Source organism: Leptodactylus fuscus, chromosome 7, assembly GCF_031893055.1.
Source record: "Leptodactylus fuscus isolate aLepFus1 chromosome 7, aLepFus1.hap2, whole genome shotgun sequence".
In the NCBI taxonomy this organism is placed as follows: Eukaryota; Metazoa; Chordata; class Amphibia; order Anura; family Leptodactylidae; genus Leptodactylus; species Leptodactylus fuscus.
In genome coordinates this window covers 52,427,727-52,449,073 of record NC_134271.1, presented here as the reverse complement: position 1 = coordinate 52,449,073, position 21,347 = coordinate 52,427,727, and positions in this window count along the sequence as shown.

Sequence of the window (21,347 nt, the reverse complement as noted above, 5' to 3'; positions counted from 1 at the left end):
ATGTGGGCCACAAATACTGCGGTGAGTAAACCCTGTTATCAAGACCAGTTTAAAACAGTTTTAATAAGGGTTTATAAATGGTTGTACTTAACCAACCTTTTACCACTATAGGTTTCTATTATATTGTATGTTAATAAGCTATCTTTATTTAGAGGAATACATTTGGGAAGATGGTAGAGACCCCTGTTGTTGAAAGCCCCAGGGTAAGTACCCTATAATCTCTCTTTGGATAAACCAATAACTTTACAACATATGTATATATGGAAGATGCATCTTGGCAATGGCAATGGAAGTTTGAACTCTTTGACTAAGGAACCAAGGAGAACAAGAACCAAGCTCTTTGGACATGGAAAAGTGTCTTATTTGGGACACAATTTTTACTCCAGAACTGTCCATAATCATAATAGGTTATGTAAATCACACCTCCCTGGTTATTTTACTTGAATTTCAGACAAATATTTTGCCTTGAAGCCTTGTGGAACAGAACACAGAACACACAAATGTTACATGGTTGTAAAATAACATGGACGTAAACCACTGCTTTCCTAAGCCACCCAGAACCGGGCGGTTTATTGGTCTTCAAATATTTATGTAAGACAGTTTTGAAGACGAATAAGAAGCTTGACTTGAGCTGTGGATTAATGTTTCCCCCCAACTGGGGAAAGAACCATGTTCTAATGTCTTGCCAAACTCTAAAAATATCAACAATGAGTAAAACCACTATCATTTATAGGTCTTGGGTTTTGTAGGAAATTAAAAAGGAGACTTTTTTTCCAACACCCAAAGATTTAATGCAACATAACACTTAGCTGTGATGAGGGTGTCCATATAATTAAATGTGTAGATTCTAAAGAATGGAAGTGCGAATTTAGCTTTGGAAACATGGGCTTGTCTAGACATATGATATAGTTAACTGAAGAGAAGAGGATAGCACAGGTCAAGACAAGATTGGGGAAAACTTTCTCTGAGGAGCGCCCATCGTGATCTTGTGATACCAGCGGTGTATCATTGACAGCGAAAGAAGTCCATATTCCCCTCACAATGTATATTGCCCCAACCGTCAGTTAACTATCACATTATTCTATTTTTCTTAAACAAAATCACTTAAATGTCTGACCAGTACCAAATACACCAGTACCCATGAATTGTCTTTGCTTTCTCAACTTTTCCAGTCATTTATCTCATACACTACATTTAATTTCCCAATTGCCTACAAATTCCTGGTGAAAGCAACATTTCATGTAAGGCCAGAAGATTTAGCAGGCATTCTAGAAGGTGACCAAGAAACATGATGTTACACCTTTAGGAAGAGGCCCCACATTGTGAACAAGCCATAATTTGACTTTAGCAAAAATTCAGGAATTTTACAGTACCTGTAATGTGGATGGATCTCTGGCTAATCCCATCCACACATTGCATCAAAATATCCACAGTGGAAATGCTGCGATTTCACAAACCATTGTGTTTTTATAAATTGAAGCATGTCAATTATAAGCTAAGGAAATGCTGGTGCTTTCCGTATAGGGACAGAAAATTCACAGCGAAAAACTCTTGCGGACTTTATGTGAAAAGTGCTACGGAAAAAACTGTGATGCGTTTCCACCTCATTTTTTCTTCCACAGCACTTTATGGCTGCGGCTCACTACGTGGGGCCATAAAGAGGATCCTTCATGTCCTTGGGCACACTGGGGGAACAACCCGCCAGTCTATGGACAGTACTGTCAGGAACGCCCTTTTGATGGTAAAGAGATATTGGTAAGGGGGCATTCACACTACCGTCTGTGTCCGACAGGTAGTGTCCGCTCCTAGTGTCCGTTCAAAATCTGGCACGGACATTAGGAGTGGACACTAGCTGTGTCCGTGACACTTGTCATTTATTTAAATGGCGATCGGGTGCGTTCTTTTGCACTCCGTGCCCTTCCTTCATTGTCAGCATGTAAAGATGTCCGACTTTTCAAGTGGACAGAAAAACCATACATGTCGGGTTTTTCTGTCTGCTTGAAAAGTCGGACATCTTTACATGCGGACAGTGAAGGAAGGGCACGAAGTGCAAAAAAACGCACCCGCTCTCCATTTAAATAAATGACAAGTGTCACGGACACAGCTAGTGTCTGCTCCTAATGTCCGTGCCAGATTTTGAACGGACACTAGGAGCGGACACTACCTGTCGGACACAGATGGTAGTGTGAACGCCCCCTAAGAGCACCTATATCTCTTGGCCAGGGGCACATGACGGGAAAGCCTACAGTCCACTGAATTCAGCACACTGTCGTTTTCTAGCGGTATATAAAACCGCAGGTACCCAAGTACATGAAAGGCCCTCTTTAAGGAGAAAATAAAAAGTTAATGTAAAATGTTATAGACTCTACAAATGGATTCACTCAAATCCATGTTTACAAGTCAAATGAGGACAAGTAAAGTCAATACTGGGATAAGATAAAAAGGGTCAGAAGCCAAATGGATTGGAGGTTTTTGTCTGTTCAAGAAATTTAGTATGAAATTCATGTCATTTTTTTTATTGTGCGAAATACAAGTCTTTTTTGAGCAAACACATAATGTCAGGCATAGTTTTCCAAACATGGGTTCACTGACCTGATTGAGAATGTTCTCTGTTATAGTATGGAAGTAATGTACTTTTGACCTGACCGTTTTTATCAGACCTTCACTAATACTCAGATCATTCTTTTTGTTGCTTTGGATGAAGTTTTTTGCCCTTCTGCAAGCACTGTAATAAATACTAATAATAAGCTCCTTAGTTACAAAAGTAACCATCTTCCATCTGTTTGCATGTCAGAAACATGGCATGGACTACAGGCTAATAAATTAGTCCATAAATATGTCTATGGTACAAGCATCATTGTTGCAGAAGAAAAGTAGTAGTACAACTGTGGCCAAAAGTTTTGAGACTAAAAAAATGTTTTCATAGTTCAGTGATATTAGAGCTTTAGACGATATACTGAAGAACAATTAGAAGTATTTCATATGTTTGTAAATAGGGTTGAGCCGATCTTGAGATTTCAGGATCGTTTTTGAAATCTGATTTTTGATCATTTTCCAGCCGATCGCGATCGTGAAATTTGCTCGATCGCCAATCGGGATCCGATCTTTCCAGATCCTGATCGCTCAACTCTATTTGTAAACTTTTATGGACAAATACATGAAGTGTATGGAAAGATTGAATATTTACAGTGTTGACCCTTATTTTTCAAGACGTTTACCATTTACCATTCAATGTTGGATATCGGCTTCTTGGCCAAATCCTGAATGGACAAATCCATTCTTAAGCGACTTAAGTATCACTTTAGTCTTGTGATATAGAGCACGTCATGCTGGTAAATTTCTGCTGGACCGTTGAGAGAAGTTGCTCTTTGAGGATGTTTAGATGCCATTTTTTATTCATTGCAGTTTTCTGAGGCAAAATTGTGAGTAAGCCCATTCCCTTGGATGTAAAGTAACCCCACGCATGAATGGTCTTAGGATGCTTTACCGTTGGGATGAAACAAGACTCATGGCATTGCTCATCTTTTCTTCTCCAATTATTTTTCCCCCAAAAAGTCTGAAAGGGGCTTCGTTGAAGCAATTGACGGTATCCCAGTCCTCTACCACCCAGTTACTGTACTTCTTGCAGAATGTCAGTGTGTCCTTGGTGTTTTTCATGGATAAAAGTTGGTTGTCTGTTGCCCTTCTTAACACCAGGACAGCCTCCAATATCCCTTGTTTTACTGACACCAGCCTGCTGCCATTCATAAACAAGCTTTGCAGTGGTGTTGAACTGATCCTGCAGCTGAGTCCTCTTTAGGAGATGGTCCTAGTACTTGCTGGACTTTACAGCAATTGTTCTTGATGAGCTAATAAATAGTCGATATAGGGGCAATTTCACTAGTAGCAGCGTCCTTACCTGTAAAACCTTTTTGATGCAAGGCAACGATGACTGCACATGTTTCCTTAGAGGTAATCATGGTTAACAGAAGAAAACAGTGATTTCAAGTACCATTCCCCTTTTAAAGCAACCAGTCTGCTCTTATAATTCAGTCAGCATGACAGATTAATATCAGCTGCTTTGTCCTCATTAATACTTTCTCCTGGGCTAAAGAGAAGTTCACTGAAATTTTATTAGAAGGTAATTTTATGGCAGGACTGAAATTCAGTGGAAATGGGGTATTTTCATGACAAGGAATAACCTTACAATTCATCTGATTGCTCTTCATTACAATCTAGAGAAAATGCCACTAAAAAATTAACACAAGAAGCTATGCGAAAACCAAAATTTGTGTAATACTTTTGGTCATGACTGAACTTTGGGTTCATTCAAATAAATAAAAAAAAACCAAAAAAAAACAAAACCATGCAATTCATTGTCATGCTAAGTCTACCAGGACAGGAACGGGTCTTTGAAAAGGTTCTCCAATCTGGCTCAATAAGGCCAGGCGGGAGGAATTGAGCTACCATATGAAATATGGTGCAGGAACTCTCTAGTAGCTCATCAACATCACCAAGGAATTGTAATATAATTATCTCTTCTCCTTCCAGTGATGTCTGTTTGGGCTACAAGAGGAAACTCAGATTCAAGAAATGTTTAAAGTTGACATAATTGAGGATTTGGAATACAAAATAAATTTAAACCTTGGTCCTTTCCAGGGACCTTATTTGTTATTAAAGTCCCCATTATATTGGCATGTTCCCAGTTTTTAGATGAGTTTCCTGTTACTGATCTGGCACAGCTCTATGTTTTTTGAAGCCCGGAGGCAGCAAAGTCAGCTGACTGGTGTAGGATCTGGATTTCAGATCTTCACGTTCTCGTACTGACATACATGACGTGTGAATACCCTCTTTAAGTTTCTGATGCATTAGATGATATTACTAATCATTAAATCCAAAACGTCTGGGCTCACTTCTTATTCTGTGATGGGCGATTAATCCTCCAGACAAATCCTGAGATCACACAAGTATTCTCCTCCCTGCACTACATGTTTGTGGCTGTGCAACTTCACATTCCTCTCTCTTTTATTACTTTTTCAATCTAGTTATTAACAGGCCAAACAAGGCCACTTTGAAAATCAGCTTTGAACCATAGATTTTTAAGAGGATGGCTTGTCTTTCACCCTATTTTTGCTGGCTTTTATTTAAAAAAAAAATGAGAAAAAAAAAAATCATATTAATACTACTGATGCTTTCTCATCCAACCCGTAAAAATAGCTAAAACATCCAAGCATCTGCGGTCAGTAAATATGTGGATGAGACAGAATAAAAAGCATCTTCTAAGTAGGATCTGCTCACCAGATGAAGGAAAGTCTGCATAAACATGAATTATAGGTGAAGGGTTTGTTTTAACCAGAATAGGAGAAGATTTGGTTTCTGTAACTGGGAAGAAACTCATTAGTCTGTAGGCATCAAAATCTTTATTATATCTGCCAGATAAATCATTCTAGTAAGTATATCTAACCACAAACAGAACTGGGGTCAGGGCAAAGGCTAGGCAAAGTAGGCAGCTGCTTAGGTCACCATTATGGGGTAGATTTTAACCCCTTCCCGCCGATGGCATTTTTTGATTTTCGTTTTTCGTTTTTGACTCCCCTCCTTCTAAACCCCATAACTTTTTTATTTCTCCGCTCCCAGAGTCATATGAGGTCTTAATTTTTGCGGGACAATTTTTTCTTCATGATGCCACCATTAATTATTCTATATAATGTACTGGGAAGCAGGAAAAAAATTCAGAATGGGGTGGATTTGAAGAAAAAATGCATTTCTGCGACTTTCTTACGGGCTTTGGTTTTACGGTGTTCACTGTGCAGCCAAAATGACATGTCCCCTGTATTCTGTGTTTCGGTACGGTTCCAGGGATACCAAATTTATATGGTTTTATTTACATTTTGACCCCTAAAAAAATTCCAAAACGGTGTTAAAAATTTTTTTTTCTAAAAGTCGCCATATTCCGACGGCCATAACTTTTTTATACATAGGTGTACGGGGATGCATAGGGCCTCTTTTTTTGCGGGGCCGGGTGTACTTTTTAGTTCTACCATTTTCGGGAAATGTTATTGCTTTGATCACTTTTTATTCAAATTTTTAGCAGAATTAAAACAGTGAAAAAACGGCAGTTTGGCACTTTTGACTATTTTTCCTGCTACGGCGTTTACCGAACAGGAAAAATATTTGTATAGATTTGTAGAGCGGGCGATTTCGGACGCGGGGATACCTAACATGTATATGTTTCACAGTTTTTAACTACTTTTATATCTGTTCTAGGGAAAGGGGGGTGATTTGAACTTTTAATACTTTTTATATTTTTGTATATTTTTTTTGTATATACTTTTTTTTTTTTAATTTTTTTTTTGCATTTATTAGACCCCCTAGGGGTGTTGAACCCCAGGGGGTCTGATCACTAATGCAATGCATTACAATGCTAATGCATTGCAATGCATTGCAAAAAACCATCATCTCTTTTGCAGGCTGTATACACCAGCCTGCAAAAGAGAGAATTTGCAGACTGGCTGGGAGCCCTTAACAAGGCTCCCGGCTGTCATGGCAACGGGGGGTCGGCCCTGGAGCATGCTCCAGGAGCCGGCGATCCCTGCCAAAATGGCGGCGCCCATGCGCCGCCGGGAAGATGGCGCCTCCGGCGCCTTTGACAGCAGCGCCGGAGGGGTTAATGCCTCCGATCGGTCCGGGGACCGATCGGAGGCATTAGAGCCGGTTGTCTACTGCTTGAAGCAGTAGACACCCGGCGGCTATGACGGCCGCCCGGCTCCCGGGCGGTCGCCATAGTTACAGACCCGACACGCGCCGTACTATTATGGCGCATGTCGGGAAGGGGTTAAAGTAAGTAATTTTCTTCCATTAATTTTTTCTTTTACCAATCAGTGTTTTCCTATATAAGTAAGAAGTCTTGGCATTGAGGATAAGGGTCAAAAATGGGGCAGTAAAAAAAAAAATGCAGCATGTAACAGGTGCATGTCAATAATGGGAATGTCTATTTGTTTTTATAGGGATGCTTGGCATTGCTTATGGGTGAAATATACTGCACATATAAGAAGACAAGCACTTACTAGGCCAGCAATGGTTGGGGGTGTCAGAGCTCAGAGTCAGAGACGGGACAAAGACATAGTTTTACTATTGTGAGATTTCTTTATCTTGAGGTCTGTAGGAGGAAGTTAACCAGGCTGCTGATGATAAAACTGGAAATGTTGGAGAGAGGGGTCACCTTGACTCTGTAGTGGCCACGTCTAAACTAACCTTGAGAAGTCTCTTATTGATGCAAGCAGAGACATCAGGTCGACATATCAGGCAGATTACTCTGACACGGAGCAGCCAATTATTCCTTTCCCCATCCTTTATTTTTTAAATAAAATAGGAGACATTTTTATCCTTTACAGGTGGAAGATTAGAACCAACTCTAAGCAAGCAACTACTGTATATTACAGAGAAATAAGTGAACCTTCTCCTCAGGAGCCATTATACAGTATCAGAGTTAGACTTGTAATGGGAACCCACCCCACCAAGACCAACTCCAGCACTAAGTTCAGCAAAGCTTATCATTTCTTGTCACTGTACTTTGGATGATGTGCACAGTCTCAGTGCTTGGATACTATGCCATAGAACACAACCATGTGACTCCATAGCAGAATTTACGATTTCTCAATTACATTGTCACAGCGCCTTTCATTGTCATTACTTACAGCATCTTATACACACAGTCCAGTCATATTAATGTGATCACCACCTACTTTTGATGTCAACGTTAAATAACCAATCGCAGAAGGTACGTGTCATCAGCCATCTGGGTGCACTCATCATTGTGGAAGGCACGATGGAGCAACACAAGTATGCATCTATCCTTGCGGACCATGTTCATCCCTACATGTGAATTGTTTTTCCTCAGGATGATGGCATCTACCAGCAGGACAATGCAACGTGTCATAAAGCTCGCAGTGTACGTGCGTGGTTCGAGGAGCACCAGGATGAATTTACTGTACTCCCTTGGCCAGAAAATTCCCCAGACTTGAACTCAATGGAGAATCTGTGGGACCACCTCGATCGGGTTGTTCGTGCCATGGACGTAACCTAACGCAGCTGGCCACGGCACTGGAGTTGGCATGGCTCAACATCCCCGTGAACATCATCACAACATCCCGTCTCTTCCTACACGTCTCGCAGCGGTCTGCTCTGCGAAAGTTGTTATTCTGGATTTTGACAGGTGGTCACATTCCTGTGACTGGACTGTGTATGAGCCTCATCATATGTCGATGAACAGGGGATCCTCTGGAGGACCTAGGTTTAAAGCATAAGTAAACCTTTATTTATTTTTTCATAAATCAGTAGTGCAAGTGAAGGGAACAAACTTTGCTATATGTGTCACTAAAGAGAAGGGCCTGTGTCTTTAAGCATTGCTCCTAGGCATAGTCAGGCCTAGTCTCTGTCGAAAGCATAAGTTATATAGGATATATAAAGATATAAAAATATTGATGACAGATTGGTGGGGGTCTGACATCCAACACCCCCACCAATCAGTTTTTTGCAGCAGCTGCTACATTCAGATTGGAGCAGGAAACAGACAGAACAGACCAGAGCAAACCAAGTGTTGCAGATCAGCTTCCATTTGCTTGGAAGGTAAGCTACAGTGACTCAGTTCAGACACTACATACATAACAACATTTTCTGTGTACCAGCTGCTGAGAATAGCTGATTGTCGGGGTGCTGGGTGTCAGACCCCCTATTATTGGTGACCCTTCATTTGGAAAGGCCATCAATAGTTTCAGCCCAGAGAACCCATTTAAAGTGTCTGTTTTGCAGTCTAGGGAGTGGGCTAGGCTTCATATTGGAGCTCGTTTACAGTGTCCCATGGCAAGTCAAAGGAGACCCCCAAACCTTATTACCAAATTATACAGCTTTTCTCATCATTGACAAACTTCCATTCCCAAGTGCACACCGTTGCTGTACTCTGCTCTCAGGTTGGGCATACTCTATAGGCAAGAAGAGCTCAGTTTTTCACCAGCCTAGGGCACCCTTGTCCCTAATATATATATGCACTTAGAACGTATCACTGTTATATAGATCTTTTCTATACAATGCCTATTTGATAACTGCTGCAATATTTGTTCCCATAACACGTGAGAGAATCTGCAGTGTAGCTTCTGGACAGGATTCTTATGTATTTTAGGAAATGTTATGTTGAGCACACTTCTGGACAACACACTGTTAATAACATGTGGTGCACATTTCTATGTTACATAAGGAGGACATTGCCAGGGATGGAGTATGGAGATGACAAGAGTGTGGAATCTTACACTGACATCCAGAGCACATGACACCGCCGTACACACACAAGACAAATTACACACCCTCCAAATTGCTGCCTGAAGCTTATTTTTTAATTGGCTCAATGCAAGAAAATGTCGGTAGGTGGAAGAATGTAGAACGCAGGTGCATCAGGCATGGAGGAGATTGAAAAGCTGAAAATAACCATCTTTGTTTATTTAGAGCACTTTGGATTGCAATATGTAACTTACATGCGTTCATATGTAAACTTACAAATATTGGGATCTGACTGAGAAAGAAATCATACATATAATTGTAAAAACTTTGACACATCATACTTCTAGACATTAGGCAGGGACCCTAAACTTGCTATGGAGTAAGATAGAAATCTGTAGGCTTATGAGGTACAAGGAACCATTCATAGAGGGACAGTAGCCCTAAAGTTTATCTTCTTTATTATGGTAGCGTAGTTGGATGCTCCCTATTGTTCCCTGTTATCAGCCACTTCAGGCTGGTTGTGGACTGTCTGTAGTATTCTTCTATGGGAAGGCTAGACAAATAGACACCTTTCCCTTAATGACCACTGCTTAAAGGAGCAATCCAATAAACGTTTTTTCATCCTCTCCCCCAGTTTGAAAATGATTCTGTGTATAGTGTAATGTTATTGAGTAACATATTGACACCTGTATTGAGAAGTTATGTGCTCCCCTTTGGAGCAATGACTTTCTTACTATTCCTCTGTTAGTGTTTCTAGTATGAAGAGAAGATAAAACTAAAAATGCAAGTCTATGTGAGTCAGATCAAGGCTCTAATAGATTTGCATTGATAGTTTGACTGTCAGTTCATACAGGAAACATTGTGTGCATCAAAGGAGCAGAGAACAGGTCTATGCTCCACACAGAAGCACATAACTTCACAATAAAGCTGTCAGGAAGTTTTTCAGTAGTATAGTGGTGGGAGGGCATTTTTTTTATGTAACAATCAACCAAACAATAAAACCAGCTGTATACTACATGGGCTATCGAGCCATGTGTGCTTAGGCATCTTTCTATCATATCTATAATAAGGAATGTTTCAGTAATTTGATAATGTCAGTCTTCATAAATTTCCCCAGTGTATTTCAGGGAAGTGGAAGTCAGGACTCTCAATGCAGTCCACTCATCAGATTGAGACTGTCATGGGAATACATTCAGAGTCCTGACTTCAACCAAAATACACTCAGGGGAACTTATGACTTTTACACCAGTTTTTAGTATAAAATCTATTATAAAAATTATAAAATATCTGTGCCAAAAATTGTGAAACCACTTTTAAAAACCTGGCATGGCATGGGTTGGGAAAATGGTGTAGAGTTCAAATTCTGGAGCAAAAATAATTAATAAAGTTGGCAAATGTGATGGCAACAGTGGTTAAATTGGTGTTCCTGCAACAAGAAGTTACTAGCTATGACTAAGAAAGGACTTCCTTTCGAAACGCATCAGCTACCAGTTTGATTTACTACTATGGATTTACCATCTCTGTCTGTAACCATCCAAGCGATTGCATTTTAGTGTATCGACTCAATAAAAAGAAGGATTTTAACCAAGAGGATTCACCGGACTTCGCTTTTATTACAAGTTTTTGACTATGAGTCGTGACTGGTACAAAGTATTCTCACCTTTAAAGGGAGCCAATCAACTGAACAAGAAGACTGGATGGATGTGTTCAGTAATGGCTGTGCTTGGGAATTGAAGACAATGCACCCTGTGAACCATGAACTTCATGTAAATACTGGTTAAAATGGCTTTTTACATGCACCTCGGGGGGGGGGGGGGGGGGTCAGCAACATTTCACAGGTACAAATGGACTTGTATTTATAGCCTTTACAGTACTGTAGCAATGGTTTTCAGTGGCTAGGGAAGGTTATAGACTCTCTTTTAATACCCACATGTTATATTTTAGGAGAGAATGCATATAAAGGTATATCCACACAGGGCGCACACATTGATTTTCTATCCAGAGCATGTCAATTTTGTCACCAAGGCTTTATTCCTCAGGCTAAGGCCTCACAGGACGATCCACAGCACTAAAGCACTGTGGAAAAAAACGTGGCAAGAAACACATCGTGGTTCTTCCCACAGCACTTTGAACAGAAAGTTAATGGAGTTTTCCTCCGCGGATTTTCTGTTACCATTATATCTACAGGTAAGCTGCTGGCGTTTCCGTAGTTATAATTGACATTCTGCTATTTCCATGCTATTTCTGCGCCGGTTTTGGAATCGCAACGCGTCCGCACTATGGTTTTTACCGTAAAGTGGGCATGGTATTCTCAAATCGTGGCGTTTTTGGCCCATGGGCCCCGGCCTTAAATTGCTAGTGCTTATCCTATCACTGCAAAAACCACAACATTTCAGGTGTTTCAAATGTTGGAGAGGAATTTTGGAAAATCAGTTATTGATATTTTATGATTGAAAATCAGCAGCAGACCCCCTGGATGTATAACTACATGATATGTAAAAGATATTTTAGGGTCCTATATGAGGTGACAATTGAACAAACAAATGTTTGTAGAAATGCTTGTTCCTGCAAATGTTTTTGGCCAGCCATAAATTGGTAAGATGACTATTAGCGCATCATGAACACTACACCAAGATGAAATATTCACTTGCCCAGTGGCAGCTGTGATCTAATGGTAAGACAAGGGATCTAGACCAACATATTATGCCAGGAGCTTTAGTACAGGTTTGATACCTTTTTTAGAACCTGCACCATCTGGGTATAGTACTGTGTGGAGGACATAAGGAGATTATCATATATATTGGAGCATGAAGGGCCATTATGTGGTGTAATTGTACTGTATTGGGGCATAAGGGGCCATTATATGGGGCTTTGAACTGTATGGGCATAAAGTGCCATTATATGGGGGCATAAGGAAGCCACTGTACTGCATGGGGCATAAGGATGCCACTTTATGAGGGCATAAGGAGAACATTGTATGATGGGGTGTAGGTGGATACCATATGGGGGAATAAGGGGGCCATATCCATGTGGGGGCATGTCAAATATAGCTGCAGATGTCAACCACAGTTTTCAATCTTTACAATACAAAGGTCAAAAGTTCCAGAAAACCTACAGGTTTCCAGTAGATCACTGTGGTGGCAAAAAACACCCAATTTTAGTGCCTTTTAGTGGAAAACACTGCTGCCGCATGAGTTGTGTCACAAAGGGTCCCACTGAGGCTTTGTCGCCCAAGGGTCCACACAAACATGGAGTCAACCCTGACTACCATACAGGCTTAAGCATACATGTTATATGCATAAAACCTTACCCCCAGCCCTTTGGAGAGCTGATAACTGATAACACAACACAATACTACATGACAAACCAAAATCTGCTGCAGATGAATACAATTCATCTTTGTGAAAGTAATATGTACAGAGGAGTCATGAGGGTTAACCCATTATAGTTCACTTATTGGTCTATGTACAGTATCACAATCCCCCAGTGGCACTCGATTTTGTAAGCACACCTTCCACACTCATTAGCAGGTTGTGTAGGCAGTGCAGGTTTTCCCCTGCTAAACACGTTGAATCCCCCAATTCAATTAGAGAGAGGTCCTGATTATTAAAATTCACTATTAGAAAATTGGATGCTTCATTGAAAGTGAGCTGTGAAATGAGCGGCTCTTTGCTTCTCCCATGGCCGCTGCTGCTAGAACACCAATCAGTCCCTCATTTGGGCACAGCGATGTCCAGGGTTGTCCCATGGCCCTGATTACACATCTACATTTCTTATGTGCGTGTTTTAATCTCCAAATTGCAAAAACATTAACATTATTGATTGATAAAACATCAATCCGACAGAAATTTAATTAAATTAAAATGTGTCGGGGAGAGCTCAGCTCCGCTCAAGGTATAAATCTTTGGCATTAAGTTGACATAGACAGTAGCAAATGATGATGTTTATTTATCTCTTGCCATGTCTACCTGCATTACCAATAAATGAGCTCATTCTGAGATGGGCTGCCCTCTCCAATGCTCGGAGCACACGGGTGACAGTGTCACAGTCACAGCAGTGCATTAGAAATATTTGTGATTTTAATACAATTTCATCAGTTCCATTTATTGAATTTATTTCAACCTGTGCATTTACTTTGTAAGTGCTCAATGGGTAAAAAAAGAAAGGGAAATGTGTGTGTATGCGGTTAATAATACTGGCACAGAATAAGAACTGCATCTTGTACAGTATTGCTAGATTCCACAGTCCTCAGACAATAAGGTACCCTGAAGCTATTGCGACATACTATAAAATCTGTGACTACCATGTGTCATTTATAGTACTGGTTACATATGGTAGAAGGACCAGTACATAAGTAAACTGTACCCTTTGCTATCTCTCTTGTTACACCTCTGGAGCATGTCCTGTTGAAACCCTGGGCTTTAGAAACTTGGCATTTTATATTCAATGTATTTACACCACAAAAATGGCACAAATTGCCAGGACGCAGAGATCAGTGGATCTCACTAGTAGTTTCCCAGGCGATCAGGTTGCACCCAAAATACTGGTCATTCCTTCCTAAACCAACTGTGCCTCTTTGGGTTTGAGGACAGCTACCCACTATCAATACATGTTCTTCCTAGGTATTTCTCACAGGGTTGCTGCAGCCTCCCTCTTCCAATGACTCCAACCCTCCTCATGATTGCTTGGTGTATTATAAAGGATTACAGTTACTTTTTGATGATTCTTCCACTTCAGTTCTGGCACTCAGAATGTTATGATACTGCCTGATACAAAGGTGTAAGGTCAAATTCCAAACAAGTGGCCATCACACAAATGTGTATGCAGCACCTGGAAAGTTCTATATATGAAGATGGGTTCTGGTCAGAACACTATAAATGTTCAGAATGTGCTATGCCTGCTAATCCATTTGCACAGATGTCTGCTTGGATTCATATCGTCTTTGTTTTGCCTGTGTATCTTGGTGTCAAATGTAAAGTCTTGTTCCTTATTTATATCTATTACTTGCTTGAATGTACTCTTTTGCTTATTTTCTATTTTTTTATTAAAATCACCTAAATCACCTAACCTACATTTCCTCCCTCAGCTCTATCACTCAACCCGTTCTCTGCACTCATTCAATGACCTAACACTTACATCCTCTATTATCAGAACCTCTCACGCTCGTATACGACTTCTCCTGACTTGCACCACTTCTCTGGAATGCTCTATCCTGGACAATCAGATTAACTCCCAATTTCTACAGCTTCAAGCACAAACTAAAAACACATCTTTTCAGACAGGCCTATCACAATTTAGGATGTAAACCCTTCCGTACTGTAATTAGAATCCCTAAGAGGAACCCTCCTCTGTTCATGCTCCAAAATTACCCCACATGATATGATGCAATTTCATAACTTTATATGTCCAGGCACCATTTGCACGTTAAAGGACACGACTGGTGACGGCTCATATAGTTTTATGTTTGTATAATGACAGTAACCTCTATTACAAAATTGTCGGACTATTGTATAAGTAATGCCGCCCCTGCTACCTCTTGTGTCACCCCCTCTACCTCATAGATTGTAAGCTCTTGCGAGCAGGGCCCTCAGTCCCATTGTAAGAAGTGACTATTTCTTCATAATGTATCTTTTTGTCTGTACTTGAACCATAAAAATCGTACAGTGCTGTGGAATATGTTGGCAATATAAATAAAATATACTATTATTATTACATGGTCACTACCTTCCTCAAGAATTAATTCTCATAGTATGGGTATGTGCATCCATGTTGGGTGTGTGTCTTTGTAAGGCAGTGGCAAGCACAGACTGCACAGGGTAAGCCTATTGTTATTCTATATCTAATCAAACAGCATCAACCTTATGTCTCTGCAACAATACAACAATGTTTAGCCACAACATTCAATAGCTCTGGGATTTATATGCATATTACAACTGATTTAGGGTGATAGTGGGCCCCCTCACCTACTAGGCCGCTGTGCAGCTGTACAAGTTGCACCAATGGTATATCTGCCTCTGTTATAAGGGACATGATCTCTATAAAGGTACCACATCCATCAAACATTTCAAAACAGAAAGTCAGCCATGGTGAAGAAGTCTATTTTTCTTCAGGCTGCTGATCTGGAATTTGCCTGTCCATAGCTGTTCTAAGTTTCTCCACCACACTCTCCTAGTCCACCAGCTCCTTGTCGGCTAGCTCTGACATTGACCTATGCACCTTCACACATCAAGTCTTCCTACTTACCATATACTTCACTGCTCACACACGCCCTCACTTGGCAACAAACACATCTTTATGAGCATGTCTAGACTTGCCAAACTCTATGGCACAAAGCTCTCAGCACTGCAATGTTCACAATCACATCAGTACAGGGCACCAAGACAGCGATCCCAACTGCTAGTCACCTCCTCCTACAAGATAGCAGCAGCGAACCTTGTTCCTTACATCAATAAATGAAAACATCCTTGCCAATATTTGGCATAGAAAGGTGACTGTTCTGCAAAGTCTTTCCCTATTGTCAAGACTAGGGTTGAGCCGATCTTGACTTTTCAGGATCGATTTTAAAATCCGATTTCCGATCATTTTTCATTCGAACCCGATCTCGATCCCAATTCTGATCCCAATGCAAGTCAATGGGATTTTTTTAATAATCGGAGATCGGATTTTAAAAGCAATCCTACCCCCTGGTGTCCACTTACCTCCAGAGATGGCTGGTCCTGTGCCCCGTGCCTTCATTCTTTGCCTCCCTGCTGCTCCACGCTGCTTTTCTTCCTTCGCTGCCCCCTCCCTGCCAGGTTAGGAGAGTGTGGGCAGGTTAGGAGAGTGTGGGCGGGTACTGGGAGGGGAGACGTCACGTCTCCCCGCCCTGTACCCGCCCACACTCTAAGCCACAAGCCCCGCCTACCTAGCGCTTTAAACACTAACCTGGGAGGTGGGGCAGCGAGGCAAGAAGAAGGAGGGCACTGGAGCAGCCATCTCTAGAGGTAAGTAGCTGCTAGAGATTTAAAAGCAATCCTACCCCCTGGTGTCCACTTACCTCCAGAGATGGCTGGTCCTGTGCCCCGTGCCTTCATTCTTCGCCTCCCTGCTGCTCCACGCTGCTTTTCTTCCTTCGCTGCCCCCTCCCTGCCAGGTTAGGAGAGTGTGGGCAGGTTAGGAGAGTGTGGGCGGGTACTGGGAGGGGAGACGTCACATCTCCCCGCCCTGTACCCGCCCACACTCTAAGCCACAAGCCCCGCCTACCTAGCGCTTTAAACACTAACCTGGGAGGTGGGGCAGCGAGGCAAGAAGAAGGAGGGCACTGGAGCAGCCATCTCTAGAGGTAAGTAGCTGCTAGAGATTTAGTTTAGCCTTCTATTCGAATGAATGGAGGCAGCCGGCGCGCAGGGGGTTAAGGCTGTGTGTCGGCTGCTTCCATTCATTCCTATGGAACTGCAGCGGAGCCTTCACACTGAATATACAGTGTATACTCAGTGTGAAGGATAAGCAATGCATTGTGGGAAAAATCACTGATCTCGATCCCACATAAAAAGATCGTGTTCGGAATTCTGATGGCGATCGTGAAATTTTCTTGATCGCCGATCGGAACCCAATCTTTTCCAAACATGATCGCTCAACCCTAGTCAAGACCCCTTTTTGTGACATGGGCATGCAATGTGCTGGCCACGCTGCTTTTTGGAAGTTGACAGGCATGTAAAGTTGCCATGTCATATCAATTGAAAGAAAGCCTGCCGGATGTGTTAGCATTCTGCTGGAAACAGGTAATTTTCCCACATTTTCAGGGGGTCAGAAAGATCCCCCATTCTGCTGGGTACAGGAGATTTCCCATGTTTACCAGAGTCAAGAAGATCCCCATCATTTTGGGAACCTGATGGCTGATTGAGGAAAGTAGGCAAGTATGAAGGCTATTACACATGTACCTTTTGTATGTTAATCCACTCAGTAGTTTTTTATTCATATGCTAAATATCCTCCAGTGAGAACCCGGAAGTCGTAGCGAGCATTTTTTCTGCTGTGTGCTGTGTATAAGAGCAGGAAGATGTGTCATCATCATCATCATCATCAGCAGCAGCAGCAGCAGCCTGTGCTGTATACACAGCAGACAGTGCTCACTGAGACTTCCTGCGCTCACTGGAGGCTAATTAGCATATGAATAAAAATGGGCTAATTCAAAATCTACTGAGGGGATTAACATACAAAAGGTATGTGTTGAACAGCCTTTCTAAAGGCTATGCAAGTATATGTTTAGTTAAAAATGACTTTTCCCAATGATAGAGCCCCTTTAACTCCTCTTACAAATATGTTACACCTGAGTTCCTGCAGTTATGTCTGAGCCTGCCAGTCCCTATTATTTCTAATTAAGTACACATGAAAGAAAAAGCTAGCTACTTCCTTACATCAACAAAAAAAAAGTGAGAGAGTTTCATATCCAGGACATGGTCATTGAAGGGTGACTGGTAGTGTCTAAACCCCACCTATTAGTAGAAATATGCTCCCTTTGTGTCCACTGATATGTAGTCATGTAAGTAGGATCCAAGAGCTTGGATCAATGCTGGTTTGATGTAATGGAAGAATTGATGTATGAGCTGTCCAGATTTCATCCATAAACAAGAGTGTGGTCCCTACTTAATTTTATAAGCAATATGATAAATGGGATTAAAGAATGCAACCCAGCAATGACACTGGGATGCTACCTGTAATGGCTGGAGAAAGCTTCTTGTGGGTTTGGTGCACAGTTCCACCTACTCAAATGCATTAATATCACAGGGAACTTGGATGTTTCTTTTGATTGATTGCAAGGTTGTATCAGACATAAAATTAACAGGAAGCTTTATTAGTTTATGAGAGTTTTTATTGCATCTTTCAATTTAAAAGCACTTTCCTCATATTCTGTGGTCTGATTTCATCATGATGTTGTGATAAGCGCTGAGGTTCCCAAGGGCTGTAAACATCCCCGCAAAGTATCATGCAACCTTCTAGCTAACACTGGAGGTGTACTTGTAGCCTCCTGTTAGTTTTTGGCAAGGCAAGATTTGAATTTTAAATGTACAGTATGTTATAAGTATATTGGTGTTGAATTTGAGGGAACTGCAGGGATTATTCTCTACAATTAAAATGAGGGGTATGCAAATTTACAGATATCCATAGGTAATTCCAGAAGACAAATTCATAAGACATATCCACTGTAAATCACAAGATTTAACTGTGGATTTGCCTCTACAGACTGAACAACTGATCGGATAAAATAAAGGTATGGTGCTTAGTTTACCTATAGCCTTTCACTCCAATGCTACACTGGTGCTCCGCCAGTCTCTGCTCACCTAGTTATTTCATGTGACTGCTGTAGTAGTCATGTGCTGACATGTTATTGATGGAGGAGGTATGTTTTTCCAATGACGCTTCTGTTGTCATATACTATACATATATATATATATATATATATATATATATATATATATATATATACAGTAGTGTGTGTGTGTGTGTGTGTGTGTGTGTGTGTGTGTGTGTGTGTGTGTGTGTGTGATCCACAGCACTTGCTGAAATTGAAAAAAATAGACAATTTGTCTAGGTTTGCTCCAAAATAAATACGCCGAAAACTTCCTACAACTGCAATGTGTTAAAATCCCCAAATATTTATCAAAAAGTGTCTTTATACTTTACTGATTACTGATAGACGGACAGCCTTTTAAAGTGGGGCCACAGGGAGACATTGTTACTGTATGGGTTGTGCATCATGGGGCGTAATAGTGTGAAAGGGGACAGGAAGAAACATATTTTATGGAGGGTCTAAGGGACCTTTATAACATTTGTGGTTTTGGCACAAGGAGCCCAAAGATGCATCACAATGGACTGCTACTACTGTATGAGTACTCTATTCAGGTGGAATGTGCGTACCCTTGGGGGTAGGTTCAACTATCTACAGATGTAAATGCTGTGGTGAGAGTCTTCCCATTCCTACTGGTAATTCATGGGGTTCTCTTCAGACCCTCGGAATATGATTAACAGAGGCCCAGGAGAGATGAATAAATATAACAAACTTTGTTACTCACCTCCCCTGGACTCTGGCATGTCTTCCCATGATCTTGAGATCTCCAGAGATAGTGCCATGACTACTCAGCCTGTGATGTCATTTCTGGAGACCGGAAAAGCATGAGCAGCATTGGAGCCCAAGGAAGGTAAACCAATCAATAAATATATACAGAAAATGAATATAAATATATTAAATATAAATAAATATATGCAGAAACATATATACAAACACAAGCATACAAATGTTTACATGTCTAGCATGTCAAATATTTTTTAGTCCAAATTAGATATGCCAAGTCGTCTAAAGATGCACCACACAGTGCCAAAGATGTGCAAAATATATTTATGCTAGTGTCTAGTTGTAACCACAATAGTAAATCTGAACCACAGAGTAAAAAGTATGCAGATGACAGCATATGTCTTGTCTTTAGTGGGGACTTATGCCTCTGAACTACAGATCCTCCACTTGGGGCACAACTGTGGAAGGGGATGGATTCCTCTACCCTACACATATACAGGAAGTGTTAAGTCTATTTATGTGGAGAGTACATGCCCTTTGTAGGGGTGAACATGTGTACATGCATGTAGAGAGCAAGTATATGTGTACGTATGAAGTGCATGCTTTCTATGGAATTGGGCTGACAACAAAAATGTACGTTAGGTACAAAATATTCTCTAAAACATCAAATGCCAGAAGCTATAGTGGAGAAAAGAGGGCGACACAAACTCTCTGCTCATGATTCCAGCAGATTGGTATCTCATTAAAGGGACAATAGCTTAGAACAGTATATGGGATTTCCATTAAAAGTTTTATTCAAGCAGACATTTAAAGGAACCTAATGAATGTCACCTATGAGAGGACACTTAGTAAGTGGCATTGTGAAATTATTGATTCATCCCGTGCCTGCAGATAATAAGTGGCCAGACACAGACAATAAAAACAAGGTTGCAACTGGCTTCCTGCTAATAAAAAAAAGATTTCCCCACTTAAATCCTAAGAGCTGGCCCAGACTTTGTTTTGCGATATATATATATATATATATATATATATATATATATATATATATTAATAATGAAAATTTGTTTGAAGCTAGGGCTTGATGTGGTCCACTTCATACTGCTGATCTGGTGTAAGAAAGCTTTTCTGATATGGGAGGATGTCTGGACCTATTTAGTTAGTTTTTTCTTATTGTGGGGCATTTGACCCAGATGATATGTGTAAACTGGGCTCGATATGACAAGGGATTATGTGTTTAGTTGCCAGTTTGTAATGGATTATTGTATGATAGTCTTCCTTCAAGTCTGATTAAAAAGCTAAATTTCCACTGGTATAAGACTTGCATTAAATTTAAAAAAATAGGCAGCACCAATGTTGCCCATCTGCAGTGTATGGTATTGCAGATAAGTATCTTTCATGTGCGAGAGACTAAGCTGCAATAGTTTTCCAGTGTGAACTTTATGGCATGCTTCATGTAAATCCTGACCTGGACTCCAAGCATTATAGTCATCTAAGAGGTTAGGAGTCCCTGCCTCCCTGCAGCTCTACTGTTCCATATTGTAATCTTGTTTTCAGTACAGGACAGCAGAATCTCAGGGAAGCTGGGACTCTGAGCATCTCAGATGACTATGGGAGTCCAGGTCGCAGCTCAGGGTTTGGTCCAGGAAATACCGCTGACATTCTGTCCATATCTAATGGACCGAATCTGCCTGTGTGTGACAGACCTCTTGTATATCTAGTTAGTGATGTAAATAACCCCCATCAACCCACCCAATAAGCCCCATCTTTCATAAACCTCTTAGTTATCATACTACCCCCTCATCCCCCATTATTGATATTGAAGAAGTGGTCCAAATCTCAAAAGCCTGGAAACAAAAAAGAAAAAGGATACAACTTATTGGACATTAATGTTAGAGATGAATATTTACATGCTAAAAGTTTGTGTGAATTCTTATATTGTGATGACTACCATTAGTTAAATTTCTCTAGCAGACACTTGGGGGTCCCCTGCCATTCGAATACTGTCATATAGGGTAGGTACAACCCTCTCAATTTTAGTTAATGAC